Source organism: Callithrix jacchus, chromosome 18 (genome assembly GCF_049354715.1).
Source record: "Callithrix jacchus isolate 240 chromosome 18, calJac240_pri, whole genome shotgun sequence".
Lineage (NCBI taxonomy): Eukaryota > Metazoa > Chordata > Mammalia > Primates > Cebidae > Callithrix > Callithrix jacchus.
This window is the reverse complement of record NC_133519.1, coordinates 27,686,116-27,707,510: the sequence shown is the minus strand read 5'-3', so window position 1 is coordinate 27,707,510 and position 21,395 is coordinate 27,686,116. Positions and strand designations below refer to the sequence as shown.

General features: G+C 44.5%; 1 protein-coding gene and 1 long non-coding RNA gene across 2 annotated transcripts in view; one reads left to right on the top strand and one right to left on the bottom strand.

Moving 5' to 3' along the window:
- LOC103789338 (uncharacterized) overlaps positions 1-17,475 on the top strand; it is a 76,412-nt gene extending 58,937 nt beyond the window's left edge. The window contains exons 17-18 of the long non-coding RNA XR_013529497.1: positions 15,053-15,178; positions 16,478-17,475. This is a non-coding gene — a long non-coding RNA (uncharacterized LOC103789338). The remainder of the gene's footprint in view (positions 1-15,052; positions 15,179-16,477) is intronic.
- The window catches only part of TNR (tenascin R), a 440,410-nt gene that overhangs the window by 151,860 nt on the left and 267,155 nt on the right, over positions 1-21,395 (bottom strand). The window lies entirely within an intron of this gene.

The following is a 21,395-nucleotide window of genomic DNA, read 5'->3' as shown; positions in this document are numbered from 1 at the left end:
CAGGCATTCTCCAGAGTTCTCATTTGGCAGCAGCCAACACTCTGAGAGCTGATCTTGCTAATTTTGTGTATTTGGATTCCTCAGTAAAACAAGCAGTCTCAATATTTGGGTTCACTGGGAACCAGTTCTGGAATCATAATGATGATTAAGTTTAGGGACGTCCTTGTTGCCTTAAAACTTAGTTAATTGATACTGACAAGGTGAGTGATGATTTGCAAATAACACCAGCCCCGTCAATGATAACAACACTCTACCGCCCTTTTAAGATGTGAAAATGCTCCCTAAAGCTGCTTCACAGCTAATTGTCCAGAATTGTGCCATATGCCCATTTCCATGATATTTATTTGCAAGGGAGAACGGAGTTACCATCTCTGGTTTAGATCGATCAAGGTTACCCTTTCCCCACTAGAGGCTAAAGTAGGAGCAAACTATACTGCCGTCAGATGGTTCAACCAAACTGGGATTCCGCTGCAAGGAAGAAATGAGGGAAGGTCACTGGGGAGACAACCACAGAATATATGATTTCCAATGGAGTCGGTAACATAACTCCATTATCTGCTTTATGTATATAAAGCCATGTATCTATGTATTATCTGCCATGGAGTGATGTTCTTTTCTTCTCTGTTGTAACCTCAGTGTTCTTGAATCTAAACCACAGATGTGCTGTCAAAAAGAATGTGTGGTTATCACATAAGCTTATTAATACTGAATAGTTGATCCCTTGATCCTCACATGACTAATCACTTTCCTCACAGGATCTAAGCCACAAATCTCTTTTCCTCAATACTTAATAGAAAGCCTTGAACTGAAAGGGGAATAATCAAGGAAAAGAATTATCTGATAATAAGACAAAGCCCAATTGCATTAACTCAGCACTTCTGAATGAGGGGCAAATCCATTTTGCCCACCAGGTTAAATAGACAGGGGTTAACCTTTGTCCTAGGAGCCCCAGGGCTTCAGAAATTCAATATCCAGTATTAAAGTAGTTAGTGAAATGTGAACAATCTTGAAGAAAAGCAAGAAGCCCATTAATAAAGACAACAGGTGATACAAAGTTAGATGACATCGCCACCTCCAAGAAGATGAGAAATTGGCCAAAGAGGCTAGAAGAAATAAAGAAGCCGGGATTAGCAATCAGAAGGTCAGGAGTTGCTGGAAAAAACAAACACCTCAGGTGTAAAGCACCCAGAACACAGGCATTCAAACACCCGGGCACCTGCTAGATTGTGCCTTGGACTATTCCTTAGCAATGGGCTGAGCAAACGTTATGAACAGCAAGGTTATAAGTGAACAACAGTTAATATGAGCTGAGGTCATTTTCTAGAGCAGAAAAGCAGCTTCCACTGTCATACTGCTTTAACAGTAGCCAGAAAATGCTCATTCTAATAGATAACATTTGTTTTTATTCTGCTGCCTCCTGTCCTAGCCATTGACAATATTTATTTATTTCCTGTTGTAGTACCCTGGAGCGGGGCACTGAAAATGAAGACAATTATTCAAATGCAGGGTTGAGGAGTCTCACCACCAGTTCACTGCTAGAGAGTGGGTGTTGCCTGTCCTGGAGGGGAGAGGAGAGAGCACTGTTAGCTTTCACAGGCACTCATCCTGTCCTGCCCATTCCTAAGAGGGCACTGAGCCTGAGCAGGCCTGGAGAGCCAGTACGCAGATTCAGTTGTTTGCATTTCAATTCAAAACATCAGTATCCTCCAGCCCATAAGCCAGGTGGCCTATAATCCCAGCTCTACTACTTACTTTCAAGATCTTGGGAAAGTTTCCTTCTTTTGGTCTTAGTTTCCTCATCTATCAAATGGGGATAATGATGCTACTGAAACTCCCAGGTTGAAAGGGTTAAAACAAACAACCCATGTAAACTTCTAAGTTCAGTGTCTGTCTTATAAGTGCTCAATAAATGCCAGCTATTATTTTGTGCCAGACAGTGGCACAAAATGAGACTTGATGACAAATGCTTAAGTAATTCTCAAGCATATTGATCATAAAGCAGCTAAGTGTCCTTATGGGATTTTTTTATGAGGTCTTTCAGAAATAAGATGCTCGCTTTTCCTTTGGAGTCAGTGGGGCCTTGTTACCCAGTCGCTTCATCCCTGCAGTCAGGCTCTTTCCAGGTTCTTAGGTTCAAGCCTCTCATGTCTTGCACACAGTAGGGGATACAGAAATATATGTGGAAGAAAAATGGGAAGAAAGGAGGAAGGAAGAGAGGGAGTGAAGAAATATCCAGGAGCTCTACCTCCTCCTTGCTCTGATGCAGCCTTGCTTGTAGCCCCAGGCTAACCTCTAGGACCATCACTGGCCCCACAAAGGGCAAGCCCAGTGTGGCAATCTGCCCACACTCACCCTAGCTCGGGCCCCTCAAGCCCCGCCGCCATCTTATAAGCAGAACTACTGGTTAATATAACCGCTGGCTGATATAACACTCTTGGGATCCCACAGCGGTGTGAAGTAGCTTGAGACAGGTCTTGTTTGGTCCTCACATTTTCATATCCTAAATTTGTTTTACCCACTTGGACCCTGGCTCTACAACCTTGACCTCCATTCTGCCTCTGGTCTCTTGAGCTTGCTGTGTGGAAGTGGTCTTTCCTCTGTTGCACTAACAACAGACTTTCAGGAATTAAGGCCCATCATCACCCTAGGTAGCCATCACACTGGATGCTATTATGTACCTGTCCATTGATCCTCAAAACAATCCTGTGAATTAAATATTATGAGCCTCATTTTATCAATAGGGAAACTAAGCCTCATGGAGGTGAAGTGCCTGGCTTAAGGCCACATAGCTAGGAATCAAATGCCAGTCTCTAGCTTCAAATCTCATGGTTGAGGCTTCAGCCTCTCCTTTTCTGATGGACACGAACTTGGTGCTCAGAGTCTCCCCTGAAATGTCGGGGAAGACCCCTTGTCTTCCAGTTCTAGATATGTAGCTCTCAGTTTTCCAATTTGGTCACTTGGCTTCTTTCTAAACTAGACAAACCTGCAGTGCTTCCGTCTTCCCAGGAGATTTGTGTGCGGCTGACCCAGTCTTTCTAGGCCTGGAACCAGCATCCCTTCCAAGAGACTGAAGTCCTAGCCCTGGATCTCTGCCTAGTTACTTGACCCTGCCATCCAAAGGCACAGTTTTTTCCTGGGCCAGCCAGGGTGTCTACCAGCTTCCTATCTGTGAACTCCACATGACTGATCTTTTCATGTTAGGAAATGCTGCAGCTTCTTTCAGATCCCTGATGCCCAGTGCTTGTCAGAAGGACTACCTGGCATTGTCTGGTGCTGTGGAGAGCTCGTTCAACCTGCCAGGTTGCCTATTTCCCGAAACTGCACCCACACATTGCCAACTTCCATCTGGCACATTCCACACCCAGCAGACAAACTAGCCTGTGTAGGAATCTGGGCTCCCCTTTCCTACTGGGTTCCCCATTAGTACCCAACCCACCAAACTCCTCATCTGGGACATGACATAGGCCTTAACCCCTGAATCCTCAGAAGACAGAGGCTGGGATTCCAGGGACTGGCAAATGATTAATAGGCCTGGCATATTAGATTCGACCCATCAGGGCAACATTAAATGTGATTTATGACTTGCTTTTAATTGAGATTTTACTGAATTATTATTCAATGCAGAGAACAGACCTGGACTAATATTCCTAAGTGTCCTAGAGTCCTGCCCTCAGAGCTGGGCGAATGTGGTCTGCCTGAGGGTGACATCCACTGTCTCCCAGTGTGGACCAGAGGCAGCTTCTCACTCTGCCCACCCTCCACCTCGCCCACGCCACCAGCAAGTGCCAACCTTAAACTAGTGATAAGAGAGCATTTTGCTTTCTGCCCCCTTATGTTTTTTAAACTCTCAAACAAACCATAAGTTGACCTAGTTTGCAATCAAACAATGAACTTGGTAAACTAAGAATTTCCATTTGAAAAGAGGATAGAAGAATTAGGCAATGCTTAACTCAGAGGAATTACCTTTCTAGTGGGGGATGTCAGCCCACTGGGGAGATGTTCAATAGGCTTTGGCACAGGAAGACATCGAGAGATGGCCATGAGTTTTTGGAGGTGTGAGTCTTGAGGCCACCTAGACCCAGGGGCTAGAAAGTGTAGCTGACATGCTGATTACTAGTGACAGCTACACTAAACATATTGATATCAGAGGGGACAGAGGGTGCGAGGGCAGGGAAGAGGAAAAGGAAATATGTGGGAATTTTCTTCCCACCCCCATGAGGCTGCTCTCTGACCTACAAGTGGGGGACTTGAGCTTATACAGCATTTATTGAATTTTGAACTTCATTGGGCAAAGAAATTACTTGTTAATATATAAAGCACTGCATTTCCCATAATGTGAATGCTAGTGAAAAATAGATTCATACCTGCTTCATGGAGAGACGCCTGCCTTTAAAGTATTAACGTAAATACATCCTTAGGGAGAGAGGGAATGGCAAATTAGATAGAAGCTTGTGATATGATATAGCAGCAGAGAAAGCTTGTGCTCAGCTCCACGCCTACAGACATGCAGAGATGAAGGAGGAGATTTGCAGAGGAGCAGAAGCAACTGGAGTGAGACAGTGTGTCTCGATCTCCAGGAAGCTGGGACACCTTGGATCCTGGAGATTTCTGAGGATGGGAACTTGCCAGCGATGCTCTCGTGAAGAAGATGGCACAGAATGGGGAAAGGGCATGGGGATGGAGTATAGATGTGGATGTGAATCCCTGTTCCACCTGAGGGTAATTACCCTCTTTGAGATTTAATTTCCTCAATTGTATGTGGATGGAAACAATGATACTTGCCATGTGGAGTGCCTGTGCAACTTAATTGAGATGATGCATTGAAGGTATCTGGCATATAATCACACTAGTTCATTTCCTTTCCCTTTAGAAACTACTTTAACCAAGTATGTTCACTTAGTGAACATGTATTGAGCACCTATTACATGCAATATGGCTCCTAATCCCAAGGAGTATAGGATGTTGTGGTAAGCTCAACAGTGACATGCCAGGGAGACTATGAACACAGGGTAGATGGAGTTAATCCACTCTGAGGAAATGGGGAGGAATCTGAGAAAGTTGAAGGGGATATCTATGTTTAGTATTCAGCATGAGCAGGAGCAGCCCAGGGAAGGGGCATTCTAGGTAGGAGGTCTGCACCAGCAAGGACATGGTGGTGAGCATTAGCATGGTGTGTTTAGAAACCTGCAAGTGCTTCATGGTAGCCAGAGCCTGGGGCAGAGGCCAGTGGCAGGAGGAGGTGAGGCCAGCCTGGTAGTCAGGATGGGGACTTTTTTTTTTTTTAGTAGTAAAAGAGAACTTCTGAAGGGTTCTCATAAGGTGAGTATGATGCTGGCAGCCTTGAGGAGGCTGGTGTGATAGTCCAGGTTGCAGTCACTGAAGGCAGAAGTAGTATGTTGGTGGCAGTGGAACGGAGGGCAGATTTGAGAGATATTTAGGAAGTAAAATGAGTAGAAAACAGGCCTGAGGGAGGAGTCAAAATGACCTTCAGTTTGGAGATTGCCATCCAACCAAGATAGAGAATTCAGGAAAAGGAGCATTTGGTGAGGAAGACATTGAGCTCAGTTTGGGGCTTGTTGAGTGTGATGGACCTACGAGGCTGCTGGTTGGAGATAATCAGACAATCTGGAGCCATATAGGACTGGATGGAAGGTTCTCTGAGGACTGGTTGGAAGGACTGGACCTGGTTCTCGGAGTCCTAATAACAAGAAGACACAGCCTCTGCCTTTAAGGAGTTCCGTGACCTGCTGGGAGGCAGACATTGGAATGGGAAATTATACCACAGGCTAAGAGAGACCTGATTGCCACGAGAATGTAGCCACTACCCTCCCACCCACTGTTTCCTCAGATAGCAGTGCGCTCCGTACAGCTATCACTAGTAGCGAGTGGGTAATTAATGGTGTGTGGTTGGGTCAGAGAAGGTTCAGAGAACAAGAGTTTTGAATTGGATCCTAAAGAACAAACAGAAATTTACCAAGCAGGGGACTAAGGTTGGCATGTAGGTTGCACTTTCCAGCTGGTGGGAAGAGACACACGAAGATGTGGAGGAGCTGTGGGGAGGATCTTGTGGCCTCTTGTTGGGGCTGCCCAGTAACTGGAGGGAGGGAGAAAAGGAGATGGGAGAGTAAAGGAGGTCCAGCATGAGACTGATAGAGCTTGAAAGGCAGGCAAAGAGCTCTGATATGGTTTTGGGAAGTGAGATCTGTCTACTGGTCTTAAATATAGGAGACCTGGGTTTTAGACTTGGGTTTTGGGCCAATTTCTTTGACATCAGTATGGCTTATAAACTGGAGTGACGCACTACTGAGGCTGAAAGGACAGAGACTGGCCTGGGGATGACTGCAATGGTCTAAACTGGAGAGACTGAGGGCATCAGCTGCTGTGGGGTAAGTGAGCAGGATGGAAAGGTGAATGCAAATCACCCTTTAGAGGAAAAACATGCAGTGGTAATCGCTAGATGGGCACCAGGGAAGAGGCAGGATGATAGGGAGATTTCTAACTGGCATGGTTGGTATGACCCACTGTGAAAAGACACTATGAGGGAAAAAGCATGGAGAGATGGGAGTACAGAGAAGGAGTTCAGTATTGAACGTGTTGCATTGGAGGAGTCGAATAACTCCAATAAGTAGCTGGTATGTGGATCTGAGCTCAGGAGAGAGGTTCAGACGTACAAGCCACCAGTGTAAAGGTGACAACTGGATCCTTGGAATGGATTAGAACATTCAAAGAAAATATATGAAGTGAAAAGAAAAGAAGGCAGGAGATGACATGGGGGATCATCAGCATGCAAAGGGCTGCACGGGAAGACAAAACGCAAAAAGAGCAGAGTGAGGATGATGAGGGAGGGGTTGAAAGAGAAGGCATGCCACTCAAAGGCATGCATGCCACAGACGTCAGGAGCAGAAGTGTGCCTCCTCCACACTCCCAGGCTATTCCCAGCTCTCCCTTTATTTTATTTTAATAGTTTAATTTTTGACAATTTTTGTGGCTACATACTAGGTATACGTATTTATGGGGTACATGAGATATTTTGATAGAGTCATGCAATGTGAAGTAAGTCCATCAAGGAGAATGGAGTATCCATCCCTTCAAGCATTTATACTTTGAGTTGCAAAAACCCCAAGTATGTTCTTCAAGTTATTTTAAACTATACAAGTAAGTTGTTGACTATAGTCACCGTATTGTGCTATCAAATAATAGGGCTTATTCATTCCAGCCCTCCCTGGAACAGAATGCATCTCTGTGCCTTGTGATAGTTTATTCACTTGTTTCTCTATTTGCTTGTGGACCCCTGACATTCAGTGGCCATGTCCTGCACCACTGTTGGCTGAAATTTGTCACAGGGTTGGGCACATGGTGGAAACTCAATGGCCACTGGCCAGTGAAGAGGTTAATGCCACCAAATGTTACAGAGTCAGGTAAAATGAGGAGACAAAGGCAGCTGGATGCACTAGGAATTTCAGCTGTTTCTGCAGGGTGGAATGAAGAAGTCAGTTTGTGTTGCCAGGAACAGGAGGCTCACTGCTCTTGTTTGACACATCTGAGTTAGTCAGTGAGGAGAGAAGGGCAATAAATACACTGCAATTAGTAAAACAGAAGAACTGTCTTATGAGTCATGACAAGACTGAAGTTAACACATTGGGCTGAGTAATGAACTCATTTATGTCCTTCCCTGCCCATCTCTGTGCTTGTTGCATCACAGCTTGTAAAAATCTTTATTTGGGATTCTTGACAGAGCCAGTGATCACGTCAGTCTGTACTCGTTACAAGATAAGTACAGTCACGCGTTGTTTAACCTCGAGGATTAGTGCTAAGAAAAGTGTCGTTAGGAGATTGTGTGAACATCATAGAACGCACTTACACAAGCCTGGGTGGCAGAGCCTACTGCACACCTAGGGATATGGTGTAGGCAGCCTATTGCTTCCAGGCTGCAAACCTGGCCAGCATGTTACTGTACTGAGCACTGTAGGTAATTGTAACACAGTGGTAAGTATTTGTGTCTCTAAACATAGAAGAGGTACAGTAAAAATACAGCATAAAAGATTTAAAAAATGGCAGATCTATCTGTACAGGGCACTTACTATGAATGGAGTCTGTAGGACTGGAAGCCACTCTGGGTGAGTCACTGAGTGAGTGGTGAGTGAATGTGAAGGTCCAAGACATGACCATACGCTACTGTAGACTTTATCAACACTGACTACTCAGGACACACTAAGTTCATTAAAAGGATTTTTCTTCAATTATAAATTAACTTTTAGCTTACTGTAATATTTTTATGTCATACACTTAAATTTTTAAGACTTTTTGACTCCTTTGTAATAACATAACTTAAAACACAGACATATGATGCACCTGTACAAAAATATTTTCTTTCTTAGATCCTGATTTCATGATTTTTTTCTATTTCTATATTTTTTTTACTTTTTCAACTTTTTTTTTGCTTAAATACCAAGGCACACAAGCTGGGCATGGTGGCACATGCCTACAGTCCTAGCTAATCAGGAGGCTGAGGCAGGAGGATCACTTGAGCACAAGAGTTCCAGGCTGCAGCGAGCTGTGATCATGCCACTGCACTCCAACCTGGATGACGGAGCAAGACCCTGTCTCTAAAATCAAAAAATCAGACAGACGCGAAAACACAGATTACCCTATGTCTATACAGGGTCAGGACCATCAGTATCACTGTCTTCCACCTGGACATCTTGTCTCACTGGAAGGTCTTCAGGAGCAGTAACATGCGTAGAGCTGTCAGCCCCTGTGATAACAATGCCTTCTGGAATCCTCCTGAAGGACCTACCTGAGGCTGTTCTACATTAACTTAAAAAAAAAAGCAGCAAGAGTGCACTCTAAAATGACGAGAGAAAGTGTAGTATAGTAAGTATATAAAATAGCAACATAGCTTTTTATTATCAAGTATTACATATTGTACATAATTTCATGTGCTAGACTTTTATATGACTTGCAGTGCAGTAGGTTTGTTGACACTAGCACTGCAAACACTTGAGTAATGCATTGGGCTGCAACATCATGACAGCTACAGTGTCACTAGAGGATAGGAATTTTTCAGTTCCTTATAATCATGTGAGACCATGGTCATATATGCAGCCCATTGTTGACCAAATTGTGTTTACATGGCGCATGACTGTAATGTGTCCTGTATGCAGATTTACAGTGATTGGAGGAGCTGTTAAGTCTGGAAGTACTGCTGTAGTCACTCCTGGAGGAAGGAGGGTATGTAGTCATCGGGGTTCCATTAGGGTGCTTGATTCTCTAATCATCCCTGGCTGGGCTTGTGATGAGTCAGGTCTCCCATCTGCCCTTACTGACCAGCACTGGAGAGCCACTGTCTGTCTCATCGCCTATCTTTGTGCCTGACGAGCAGGCACTGAGGTGGAAGTTAAGATGGGGTCTAAGGACAGAATGCTTTGGAGCAGAGGTAGTGAATGTAGTAGTGATGAAAGAGGTGGCTGCTTTAAAATAAGAGATGGTCCAGGAAGAAATGGCTCTGGCAGGATTAGCCCTTAGCATTTAAGCCCCACTTGCTTCTCTTGAACTGTTATATTTCAGCAAACAAGGCTCCTAGTGAGGATTGTCTGTCTGACTGTATGAAGACAAGCTGTGACTCCATCTCAGGCAGTAGCAAACGCCAGGCACAGGATTTCTTCATCCAGCTTCTCTCCCCAGCTGCCAAATGCATTTTCCTCTTGTTTTCATTAAACTTCTAGTTTCTGCTCCTGTCAGTATCATCACACCAGTGTGCACGCACACACATGCTCATCACCAGCAGCCCCCCTCAGAGGTGCTCTGGGCCATCGTCTTGAATTTTAAAAACTAGTACTGCCCCCTTGATGAAGAAACACCAGGGGAGAGATGTTGTTTAGGACATGCTTCAGGCGGAACTGCTGTTCCTAAGAAATGGAGCAACTCAGATTCTCTCCTAGGGAATGGAAGCTCTAGGATGGGAAAAATGACCCAGTGCACTGGTGGTGACCTCTCAGCCGTGGAGGAAAGCTGGTCAAGTGGGCAGAGAAGATAGCTAAGGCCCAGATGTCTACAGAGCCCTTGGACATGGGATTTGGGTGGCACCTGTCCCTGGTCTGATTCTGCCCACTCGACCCTACTGGGTAGCCATAGTGATGCTGCAGGGATAAGGCTGAAGCACTTTGCCTTTGATTCTTGCTTCCCTTTTATGTGGGAGCAGCTAACAGAGTGTGAAAGTGCACTCTTTAATGTACAATCTACCCGGAAAGATCAATGGCAGCTTAACATGCATTTCTGTCTAATATTCACTTTGTCAGGTCTTTGTAATAAAAAATGCCGGTTTTAATGAAGTGCATTAAAATGAGGAGATTCATGGCCAGCCTGTATGCTTTTATCACCATTGCCTCCCCTTGAGCTGTCAGCACACAAGGTGTTCTATGGAAGCAAGGCAGAGGGGCCTCATTTTAGGACTCTCCCACACACACAAATTCTCCATGTTCGCAAAGATCCATGATACTGGTGGATATATTTCAATTTAATGCACATTATTTCTATAATATGAGATCTTCCCAGAGATGTGTCTTTGGGAGGAACTTGCATTTAGGAACCAGGTAGGTGGACATGATGGGGAGAAGACACCTGGTGTGGGCTAGCTTGTGTCCCACCAACTTCCTATGTTGAAGTCTTAACTTCCAGAACCTCAGAATTTGACCATATTTACAGATAAGGTCTTTAAAGAGATGATTAAGTTAAAATGAGGCCATTAGGTTGGGCCCTAATCCAATGATTTGTGTCTTCTAAGAGGAGATCAGGGCATCCAGAGGCACCAGGTGTACATGTGCACAGTGGGCCAGCCATGTGAAGAGACCACAAGCCAAGCAGAGAGGCCTCAGAGAGGGCTAACCCTGCCTACCCTGCTGATGTTGGACTTCCAACCTCTAGAACAGTGAGAAAAGAAATTTCTGTTGTGTGAGCCACCTAAGCTGTAGTGATTTGTTATGGCAGCCTGAGCAAACTAGCAAAAGATCTCAAGCTTGAGATTGGAGCAGTGAGCACTGAGCTCATTCTTAAGGAGAATAAAATTATCTGAGGGCATCTGTAACCATGTGTGCCCTGGAGTGAAGTCAATGGGATGTCTGGAAACTTCTGGAAAACAGAGTGCTTTAACTGTTGCCCCTGGTAAGAGGAAGCATGCTATGTGAGGCGGCTGTGCTTAGAACTGTGGGTAAAATGTTTGCATAGGTAGGAAGGTGCTCGGGTTGTGTTGAATGTTACCGAATGAACCGAAAGACAGCATAGCATAGCTGTCAGAAGTACAGACACTGGGACCCAGGCTCGACCACGTACCAGCTAGGTGACCCCTCTGACTTCATGGACTATTGTGAGGATTAAACTACTTAATTCTTTTAGTGCTTAGAACAATGCTAGGCACACAGAGACTGTTCTCTAAATGTTTGTTAAGGGCAGAAGTGGCTTGGACTCAAGAAGAGGAGGTCTGTGGCACCCGCGGCTCATATAATCCCAGAGGCCTCCGGACGCCCAGCAAGCTCTTTATCACCCAGGTCACCAAGCCCTTCCCACCACCACTGTGTCCCTGACCCCTCCCTTCCCTCTGTTCCCTGGCACTGCTTCCCTATGGGTTCTCATCGACTCATCTAGACTCTTCTCCATATCTTCCTTCTGGTCTCCTTGCCCCTGGCATCATCTCTCCATTCTCTTACACCCTTCTGCCAAAGTAAATTTAAGGATCATGGTACCTTTCTGCTTATGATCTCCGTCATCTAAGGGCTTGGGGAGGAGGCATGGCAATGTTGGTGGGTTGGTTATGCCATTTCATGAGATGACGTGTAAGTGTTGTGGACATGCCGGCTTTTCAGGGGTGGCAGGAATACAATCAAGCTCTTTGGCACAAAAGTGTCCTCAAAATCCTGATCTTTTGTATACTCTTCTGGCTTTATTTCCTATTGTTTCCCATTACTGGAAGTTTCTGCCACACAAATACAGTCCTAGGAACATGCACTTCTGGGAGGGCACCACTGTGCCTTTGCACCTGCTGGACCCTGTATCCTGAAATAGTATTTTCCTTCTTTTATTAAACTGGTAAGTTTATGTTCATCTTTCAAAATCCAGATTTCTCCCTTTAAGAAAGCAATTACTCTGTTCAAATAGAATTGAGAGCTCCCACGTATTCCTTTTCCTATCCCGGATGAGAAAAAGAAAACAAACCTTGTTCTTATCGAACTTACTGTCAATACCTAAATATAAAAAGGAGAATCCAAGAAATAATGAGCAATTTGAGCAATCTAAGGACTAAAACTGGCATTTTTTACAGAGTATCTAACTTCTCCTCAAACCTCCTAGTCCTATAATAAAATGATATTTAAAGGTGCAGTTTACCTCTGCAGGATAAGGGGAACATTAAAGCCAATGGTGTGGACAAACGAGAGCTGAGCAGGAAGACCAAATGCAGCCCAAGTGGGAGAATCAAGGGAATGTCATTTCGCCCAGTGGCCACAAATTTATCAACACACCTATGTCTGGTAACCTTCTCTCTTGTTCTTGCTCCATTCCATCCTTAGGACTTGAGGATAAGGGGTGAGAGTCCTAACTGACCACCCAACTGTCTCCCAGAGCCTAGAAGCAGCTTAGTGCATGCCATGATCACAGGACAGGGTGATCTCAGGAAAACCAGTTTCTCTGGGCATAGGTTTACACATCTATAAAACGGGCTTTCTAGAGTCTAATTGACAAGATTTCCCAGAGCACAAGTAGATAATGTATGGCCAAAGTACTTTCCTAACTCAGAACGCTGTCCAGTTTTCCATGTTGCTTTTCGGGGGAACTGCCCTGTAAGTAACTTTGCTGCTCCCCACTCCACTTTCCTATCTTGATATCTCATTGAGCACCTGATCCAGAGTCCCCAGTGTCCTCTTGCTGCTTAGAGATCGCCTAAGGTTGGTGCTCCTTGGGCCTCCCATCTTTGGACCTGTCTGAAATAATTCACATTCCACACTTTCTCCTCATCCTCCCGAAGCTACACCTCACAATCAAAAACCTAACAGTCTCTTCAGGGGTGCTGGGAAGTGGAGTAACTTATCTGTTAACTGGTTTTTGCAAAAGCATTATCAGGTAATAGCAGCATCGTGTGCAATTCCTCTTCTATAAGCAATAGAGACATATTGCCTTACATATTACTAGAGCCCTAAATGATGACCCTTTGGGAATTTGAACTCTGGAAGCTCAGAATGTGGGTGAGGGCAGCAAACTAATAACTATTGGTCTTTAGAGACCCGTAACAGCACCAGGGAGCGACTATTATCTAGGCCTATGAATAAATTGTAGGATTGTATAATAGAATTACTAGTTCCTTCCTCTAACTAAATTTTAAGGAGAGTATAATGGAGAGGTAGGACTTACTGGGAAAGAAGAGCCAAAATAATGGCTCTTAAATGTTTCTGTGTTTTGATGATATGCAAGCAAAATATAAGGGAAAAAATAGCTGCAAGGATAAATGAGATAATAACAACCATGGATCATTTTTAGTTCCTGGGAAGAAAAGCACCATATAGATTTGAGGTGTTATTATTATGCATACTATATATATATATAGACATTGTATATTTATTCAGAGTGAAGCTCACATATGTCATTCCCACTAATAACATTTCTTTTCTAGCTCCCGCGTAAGAGGAGATATGCCATTTTCATATGTTCCACACATACTCAGAGGAACCTGCTTAGAATATTTTTGCTGATGAAATTTTCCAGGTTGTAACATTTATCTTTTTGAAGAGCTTGCTTCCTGTAACCTCACGTGGAGATCTGTGCTTTTACCTCTCATTGTGATGCTATCTACATGTGGATTTTTGTGTCAACTGCTTATCTTAGCCATTAGCCATTTTTTTGTCTGTTTGTATTGTTTATAAAGTGTTGGGCATACATAGTGTTTTGCCATTGCATGGAGACCTGGCTCCCTGCCCCATGGAGTGCACCATCTAATGAAAATGGACACACCCAGCACAATAAAAGTCACACAGATATGAGACCCAGAAAGATGCTGCTGGCTTGGGATTGAGGGCAGGCCAGCCAGGGATTAAGTGGAGGATCTGAAGAAAGACAGAAAAGCATTTGGGAGAAAATTAGATGGAGGATGTTCTAACGGTGGCACAGATGTACTACATATACTCAGTCAGTTTTTATACAAACACGGGGCTGGGAGAAGGTGGTACAGGTTCCCTGTCCATTCTACCTCTGTGAGCGGAGTGTTTCACTCCCTTCCTCAGTCCTTCAGCCTCTGATTGATCATTCTTGGGGGTGGGGATAGGCCAGTTAAGTGTGGATCTTTGCAGAGCAAGTGCTTAATCTCCAGCTGGCTTCCTTCGCCACCCAGCATGCTTCTGAGTGGCTCACTGCCTACGCTGTCACTTGCTGGGCGCTGGAAGAATGCAAATTCACTTGGGCAGAGCATAATAGAGAAATTAAATATGCTGCAAATAGAGGGGGCACATATTTTGTATTTTATTCTCAACTAAAAATAAACCATTTGGGGTTATGTGTAATTGCTCTCTTGGATTTTTCACTTCATTGGCATTTCTCTTTAGAATGGATAATTAGAAACTCCCAGTTTAATTTATACATATAGTCTTACACAGTTTTCAAGTGAGAAAACTTGCATCAACTTTCAATATGTGTGCATATATTGTCCACATGGAGCAACATTAGTATGGAGGAAGAGAAGAAGAAGGAGGAATGGGCAGGCAGGACTCGGATGAATTTACAAAGAAAGCAGAGTGCAATCGAGGGCAGAAATGGAGTGAAGACCAGACACTGATTCGTGGTCTGACCTTGGACAAAATCACCTCAGCTCTCTGCTTCCATTTCTCCATCTGATTATGTGCTTCGTAAACATTCAATTACCTTGGAGGTGTGGTTGAAGAGGTAGGGCAGAGGCAACCCTGGGAATCATTTTGTTGTCTGTGAATGAATTCTATCCAGTCCAGCATCCCTTGGGAACACCTAGCCTCCCTATATTAAAAAAAAAAAAAAATCCACTATCTGCACTTTCCTTCAGACAGCCTCCAGGGTGACTGTGTATGAAAGGAGGGAGGATCCATGCCTGGCTCAGTTTCCTGCTGCTGTGGAAAGGACATCAGGGGACTTTGTTTATATAGGAAGATAATGTGGCTGCCTCCCTGTGGTAAGACCTGCTTTTGTTTTTTCTAGAAATTGTGCTTAAGCTGTCAGCATCCTCTTATTAAATTCTACTTATGATCACTGGCAATTAGGCCAGTGGGGCTCATACTATACAGATACAGACATTAAAAGGAAATAGGACTTTAGACTATGGTTACAGGCTAGTAAATCCTGAGGCAAATGGGTTACATTAGTATGTATACTTTTAGCATTTACCTTTGCAAAGCCCTTTAAATATATTACCTCATTTCATCTTTACAATAGGTGCTTGACAGGCAGAAAAAATTAAGGTTTAGACGAGTTTGAAAACTTCCTCAAGATTACACACAAGGTAGTGCTGGGATTCAAACCATGGCAAATTTGTTCTCCATCTCTGGCAAGATTTCACCCCATGTTGACTCTCTGGCTCCCTAAATGGTTGCCCAATTGCCCCCTCTATGAGATAGGAAAGGAACTCTCCACTGATGGTCTAACTCTGTTTTTTTTTTTTTTTTGAGGAATTTGGGGCAACTATTTTCCTAGCACTGGGTTAAAATACCTTCAGAGGACCCTCCCTAGGGCACCCCTGACAACTTTCCCTCCACCAGCAATGCAGTATTCCCAGGTAGAACCTGACTGACTTCAGTCTCTTCCGTTTTAGGATGATTAGGCTGCTCATGTGGGGACTCTCCAAGTGGGCGGGGGAGACTTCATCTGGCTTTCCTCCCTATGGATTTTAATCCTGTTGACCTATCACCTCAAACCCAGCTCCCTAAATTCTCAAGTTTCCCATGAGCCCCATTAGCTCTTTTTCACATAGATCTTCTGGCTGAAAGTGGCAGCCGGAGTTCTGAGGTTTACAGTCAGATCAGCCCCACATACTGTCTTGATGCCAAGCTAAAATAACAGCACTGCTTGGCTACTCACTGATTATGGACTCACAGAGGCAACTGAACCCTGAATCTGATATGTGGGTTCTATAGATCTTATCATGTCCCTCTGATACACTTGGTGGCCGGTAGGTTGCTTTGAAAGACCTCCCAGCTGCAGTGGGTAGCTGTATTTCCCAGTTGCTTCTGAGCTAAGCTAATGAGGCATGCTAATTTTGGAAAACGCACAACCATCCACACATCTACCTCCAATCTAAAGGAATAGAATTCTGGAGAGATTCTAGATAAATACTAAGAAGTAGCTCTGTCTTCATGTTTCTCAGAAGGTGCAAGTTCAGGTGGTGATAGCGGCTGAGTAGAAGGAGCCGAGGCAGGAGAGGCAGGAATGGCCACAGGGCCTCGTCTGTGCATGCACACTAACACCTTTCTCCCAGTCTCAGACCTGACTGTGACCCGAGGACTCCTCCTACACGTCTCTGGACTGATCCTTGGCTCCATTCTCCAGCTGCACACTCAGGAGCTTGGATGTGCCCTGAAGCCTGTACTCGCTGCAGGAGAGCTCCATAAAGTTGAGAAGGCAGCAAGTGGCCCAGAGAATGTGATGAGCAGAGGGAGGAATGAACATAGAAACAAACAAACAAAAAAGTAAGCAAGGAATCAAGCAAGAAGGAAAGAAAGAAAGAAGAGGAGGTAGGGGTGGAGTTTGCCCTGCTGTTTCCACAGCCTCCTTTACAGCCTGTTCCTCCTCTCTGGTCGTAACGACTTGACTCATGTTTACTGAATGCTAACATTATGCCCAGCATCGTGCTGAGTACTTTACATGACATTCATAGCTTAGTTCCAACAGGTTATATGACGATTTTAGAGGAAGAATTAGAGAGGCTAAGAAGCTCACCTGAAATCAGATGCTAGTAAATGAGAGGCCAGATTTGAATTCAGAGCATATCCTCCAAAGCCACTATTCATACTGCCTCTTTTCTGACCGCCCTCTTTTCTGTAAGTGCCTAATGACTTAAATTCCCCCTCAGCCTTTTTTAGCTCTTTGAGTCTCACTGTACTACCTCATGCTAGAAGCATATCCTACATCACTTCTTATCCCTTTTATTAATCCAGACTTACATGGTTCTGTATTTATTCACCCAAAAGTTCCCTTTTTCTGACAGAATAAACTAATTTCTACTAAAGTGTTAATGACTACCAAGGAGTAATCTTTAACTTTAAACTGAAAACCTTCTGCATTGTCACAGTGGATTAGCATGCTTTAAGACCTAGGAGAGATAAATTTATAAACTTCATACATTATCTGGACCAGTGAGAGAGAAAATGTGGGGTTAGGGAAGGGAGATTGGGGCGTTCATCCTTGCACCCTGTGAATAACATTATTTTATGAGCCTTACATATAATAAATATTCAATAAATGTTTGCTGAAAAATTACTGGTTCAGTGAATGAATATTAAATTACGTGGATGAGATTTAAGTATGTGGTAATACTACATCTGGTCGGTAGAGGCCACTGTTAACACTTTCCAACATCTATGCCAGAAAGTAGAGCCTGGGGTATAGAAAATTCTCAGTCATCCTCAAGGTTGATTCTGAGCATAAGATTCTGAGATGAGTTCCAGTGTGCTCCCTTCCCCCACTAAGACCCTCATTGGAGGAGTTTTCAGGTACAGACAGGGGATTATCCCCTCTACTGCTTGAAGAGGACAGACATTTTCCCAGCCCTGAGAATGGCTAATGCTTCTGAGGCATCCATAACACAATAGAATGAGAGACAGTCCTGGCAGAATAATCAGAGCAGAAACCTGATCAGACTACATGCTTGTGGCTGACTTGAATAAGAGGGTGGTGAATGGGCCTGTGGAGGGATTGCCCAGTGGCTAAATATTGGGTTTTGCTTTTTTGTGTGTGTCTTTCTGATTGTAGCACTACTAGAAGATAGCATTCCAGGTCATCCTCAAGGGCCAGCCTCACTTTGGTATCCTGGATAGGAACCTGGGAGTCTGGATTGACATAGAACTTTTCTCCAAGAACAAGCATGCTCTTCTGCCCAGAAGGCGCTGTCCTGGTGCCTCCTGCTGGGAGTTGGGAGTGATATCTGTTCTGGTTGTCATTCCTCTGTACCAGAGCCAACTGAAAAGCGTCTAGGGTTGGTCTGAGTGCACCTGATGCACTCGGCCTCCCCAGCTACACCCTGCCTCGCACTGTCACACTACACACCAATGGTGAGTTTATTGTCATGTTCTGGGTATGTAAGCTGTGAGTTCTTCAATGGCAGACACAGTGTTTTTTCATCTCCAGGTGCTAGCCTGTGGCACACGAGCAAGCACAGAGTCCTTGATAAATGTTTGTTGAATGAAAGAATGAGTGAAGTCTGCTAGGCTGCACTGGGGTGATCTGAATCAGCCTCCAAGATGATCACATTAATCAGACCTATTTAATTGTCACATAATGTATGTCACATGGAGACAGAAAAGTGAGGAACAAGTGGACACAGCTCTTCCCAGACTTTGCCTTTGTGGCCTGGCTAGGATAAAACTTTTCTTGCTGAACATAATAAACCAGAGTTAATTTTATCCATGTTTGTTCTGGGCTCTTACACACACAACAGGAGACCCTTAATGGCCGTCCAAGTTGTATCTTATTAAATTTAAAAAGATAAAATGAATCGCAGGAACCATAAGCTCATGTGCTACCATAGGCCAATGAGAAACATGCTGATTAAAGTTAACTCAGCAAAGGACAGTAACATTCAGTACCCCAGGCATATGAAAATAAATGTACACTGAGAAGACGCATTAGGAAGGTGAATATCTAGGCTGGCACTTTATAATTATTACTTGAGTATATTAATATGAATGAATTAACTGGCTAGAAAGAACGCAATAAATGAAGGCATCAAGACCCCTTTACTCCCTGCATGATTGATGATAGGAGCCAAACTCACTGAAATTTCTCTAAGGGTCTATAAAATGTGAGGCTTGTACTAAGAGAGCAGAAATTCAAGCCTACCACCCTCCCTGGGCTTCGTCTGTGCACCAGCACAATCAGGAAAGTTCCAAGACCTCACCCAATGGAAACCTCACCTGGTGGGCGCTCTTGGGGAAGTCTGCTGTTCCATTTTGCAGATCAAAATGTGTCTTGTATCAAATGGGAAGAGGGGTTGACTCTCCAAACCGAGTTAGGGATTGCCTGCAACTCAGCTCACTGGGGACTCTTCAAGTCAGCTCCCTAAAGCATTTATAAAACACTTTGTGTAAGCAAAGAGCTATGCAAGTCACCAGTGGTGAATAGATGAATGTTCCAGGCTCCAATCCGTGCCTTCAAAGGCCCTGTAGTCTATCAGGAAAGACAGACTAGTCCAGAAATGGTTAGGACATCGGGTGTGGTAACTGCTATGACAGAGGTGCAGTGAGGGCCTAGGGAAAGGGACTCCTGACGTTCCCAGGCTCACCAAGAGAGGTTAGTGGAGGAAAGCTTTTCAGGAGCAGAAGGAGAGGATGTGGAACCTCAGCTGAATCTTAGGGTGAGTTCAAAGTGTATATCAAGGGCACTGTAAGGGTGGGGGTGGGCAGGGACAGGAAACATGTCCCAGCAGGAGATTCTTACCTGGAAAAGAATGGAGGCCCCTTCACAGACCTGCAAGCACTTCAGTATGGTTGGGACATGATGGGGAGACAGGGGAGTGGGTAAGAAAATGGGCACAATAGGTTGGGTGTGGTGGCTCATGCCTGGAATCCCATCACTTTGGGAGGCTGAGGCAGGTGGATCACCTGAGGTCAAGATTTTGAGACCAGCCTGGCCAACATGGTGAAACCCTGTCTCTACTAAAAATGGAAAAATTAGCCGGGTATGGTGGCATGAGCCTGTAATCCCAGCTACTTGGGAGGCTGAGGCAGGAGAATTGTTTGAACACAGGAGGCAGAGGTTGCAGTGAGCCGAGATTGCACCACTGCATTCCAGCCTGAGTGACAGACAAGACTCTGTCTCGAAAAAAAGGAAAATGAAAATACAGGCCAGAAAGAAAAGGGCCTGGATGTTAGGAGTTTGCAGTTGATTCTGAAGAGAAGAGAGAGACACTGAGTGACTCCATGACAGATGGGAAAGGGGGCTGCTATTGGATTTGATCCTTCATATGCAGGTTAGAGATGAGTTGTCAGGAGGTCGGGCTTTGAAGGACTCAAAACCAAACCCCAAAGGAGCCAGATGGTGGGGGCTGGGAACTACAAGTTTGAGCAGCAGTCCAGGTTCTGTGGCTGAGCATCTCTGAGGCTGGAGGGCTCTTGGAGGCTGGCCTTTGGGTTTGTGTTTCACTCTGGTGGGTACACTGTCACCTTCCCCTTTCGCTGCCTGTGCCGGAACTGTCCGGGGACTCTTCTGCAGGTTTCAATGATTCCAACACTACCCTAACCCTCACCCCATGGTGTGGGCCAGTTCACCTGTCCATATGCCCCCACTGTCCTGTGAGCTCCTTGTGGATAAGGACCTTGTTTGCCTTATTCAACACTGTGTCCCTGGTGTCTGGCATTGTGCAGTGCACACAGAGGGTGTGCAAGAAATAATTGTTCAATTGTATGAAGATCAGATGGATAAAAGGTCACTTAACCCCTCATGCCTTTATTACTTATTGGCAAAACAAAAACCACCCTTATGCTCATTTCCATTAATGAAACTCTCCGTTCCAACCATCCACAATTCCTAAATGTGTTACTTTTTTTCTCTCCTCCCCACATATTCTTTTTATCCTCTTCCTCCTTTTCTCGCTACACTCCCACTCTTTCTCTTTCCCTTTCTGTGATTCTTGCTGTCTCTGCTGTTCATGTGTTATGTTCCAGTTTACCTTGGCTTTCTTATTTACTACATTTTCTTCCCTTTCCTTTACACTTTTTTCTTTTGCAGTCCACCCTCCCCTGGCCTGTGTCTTGTTTCCTGGCTCTCCTGGTGTGTGTGTGTGTGTGTGTGTGTGTGTGTGTGTGTGTGTGTCTCTCTCTCTCTCTCTCTCTCTCTCTCTCCCTCCTTATCTCTGAGTCGTCCCTGTTTCTTGCCATTTATTCCTCCTTCCCTTCCTCAATTGTTTTTGTTCTCATGAAATTTCTACTAACCTAATTTCCTGTTTGGCTTTTTGCTCCTGGCATTTGGTTCTAACTGACCTCCAGACTCTTTTCTTTCTTTATCCTGAACAGAACAAATTGGTGATGATAATGGTATTGATGCTATTTCAGCAAAGAATGGAACAAAGAGGCAGAGATGTCTTTGAAGGGACTGGCAGGTCAGCTATGGAAGGAAGAAGGAACACTACTTATTTCCTCATTGAGAATAATCTGTCCTTCGATGGAGCTGCAGAGAATTTG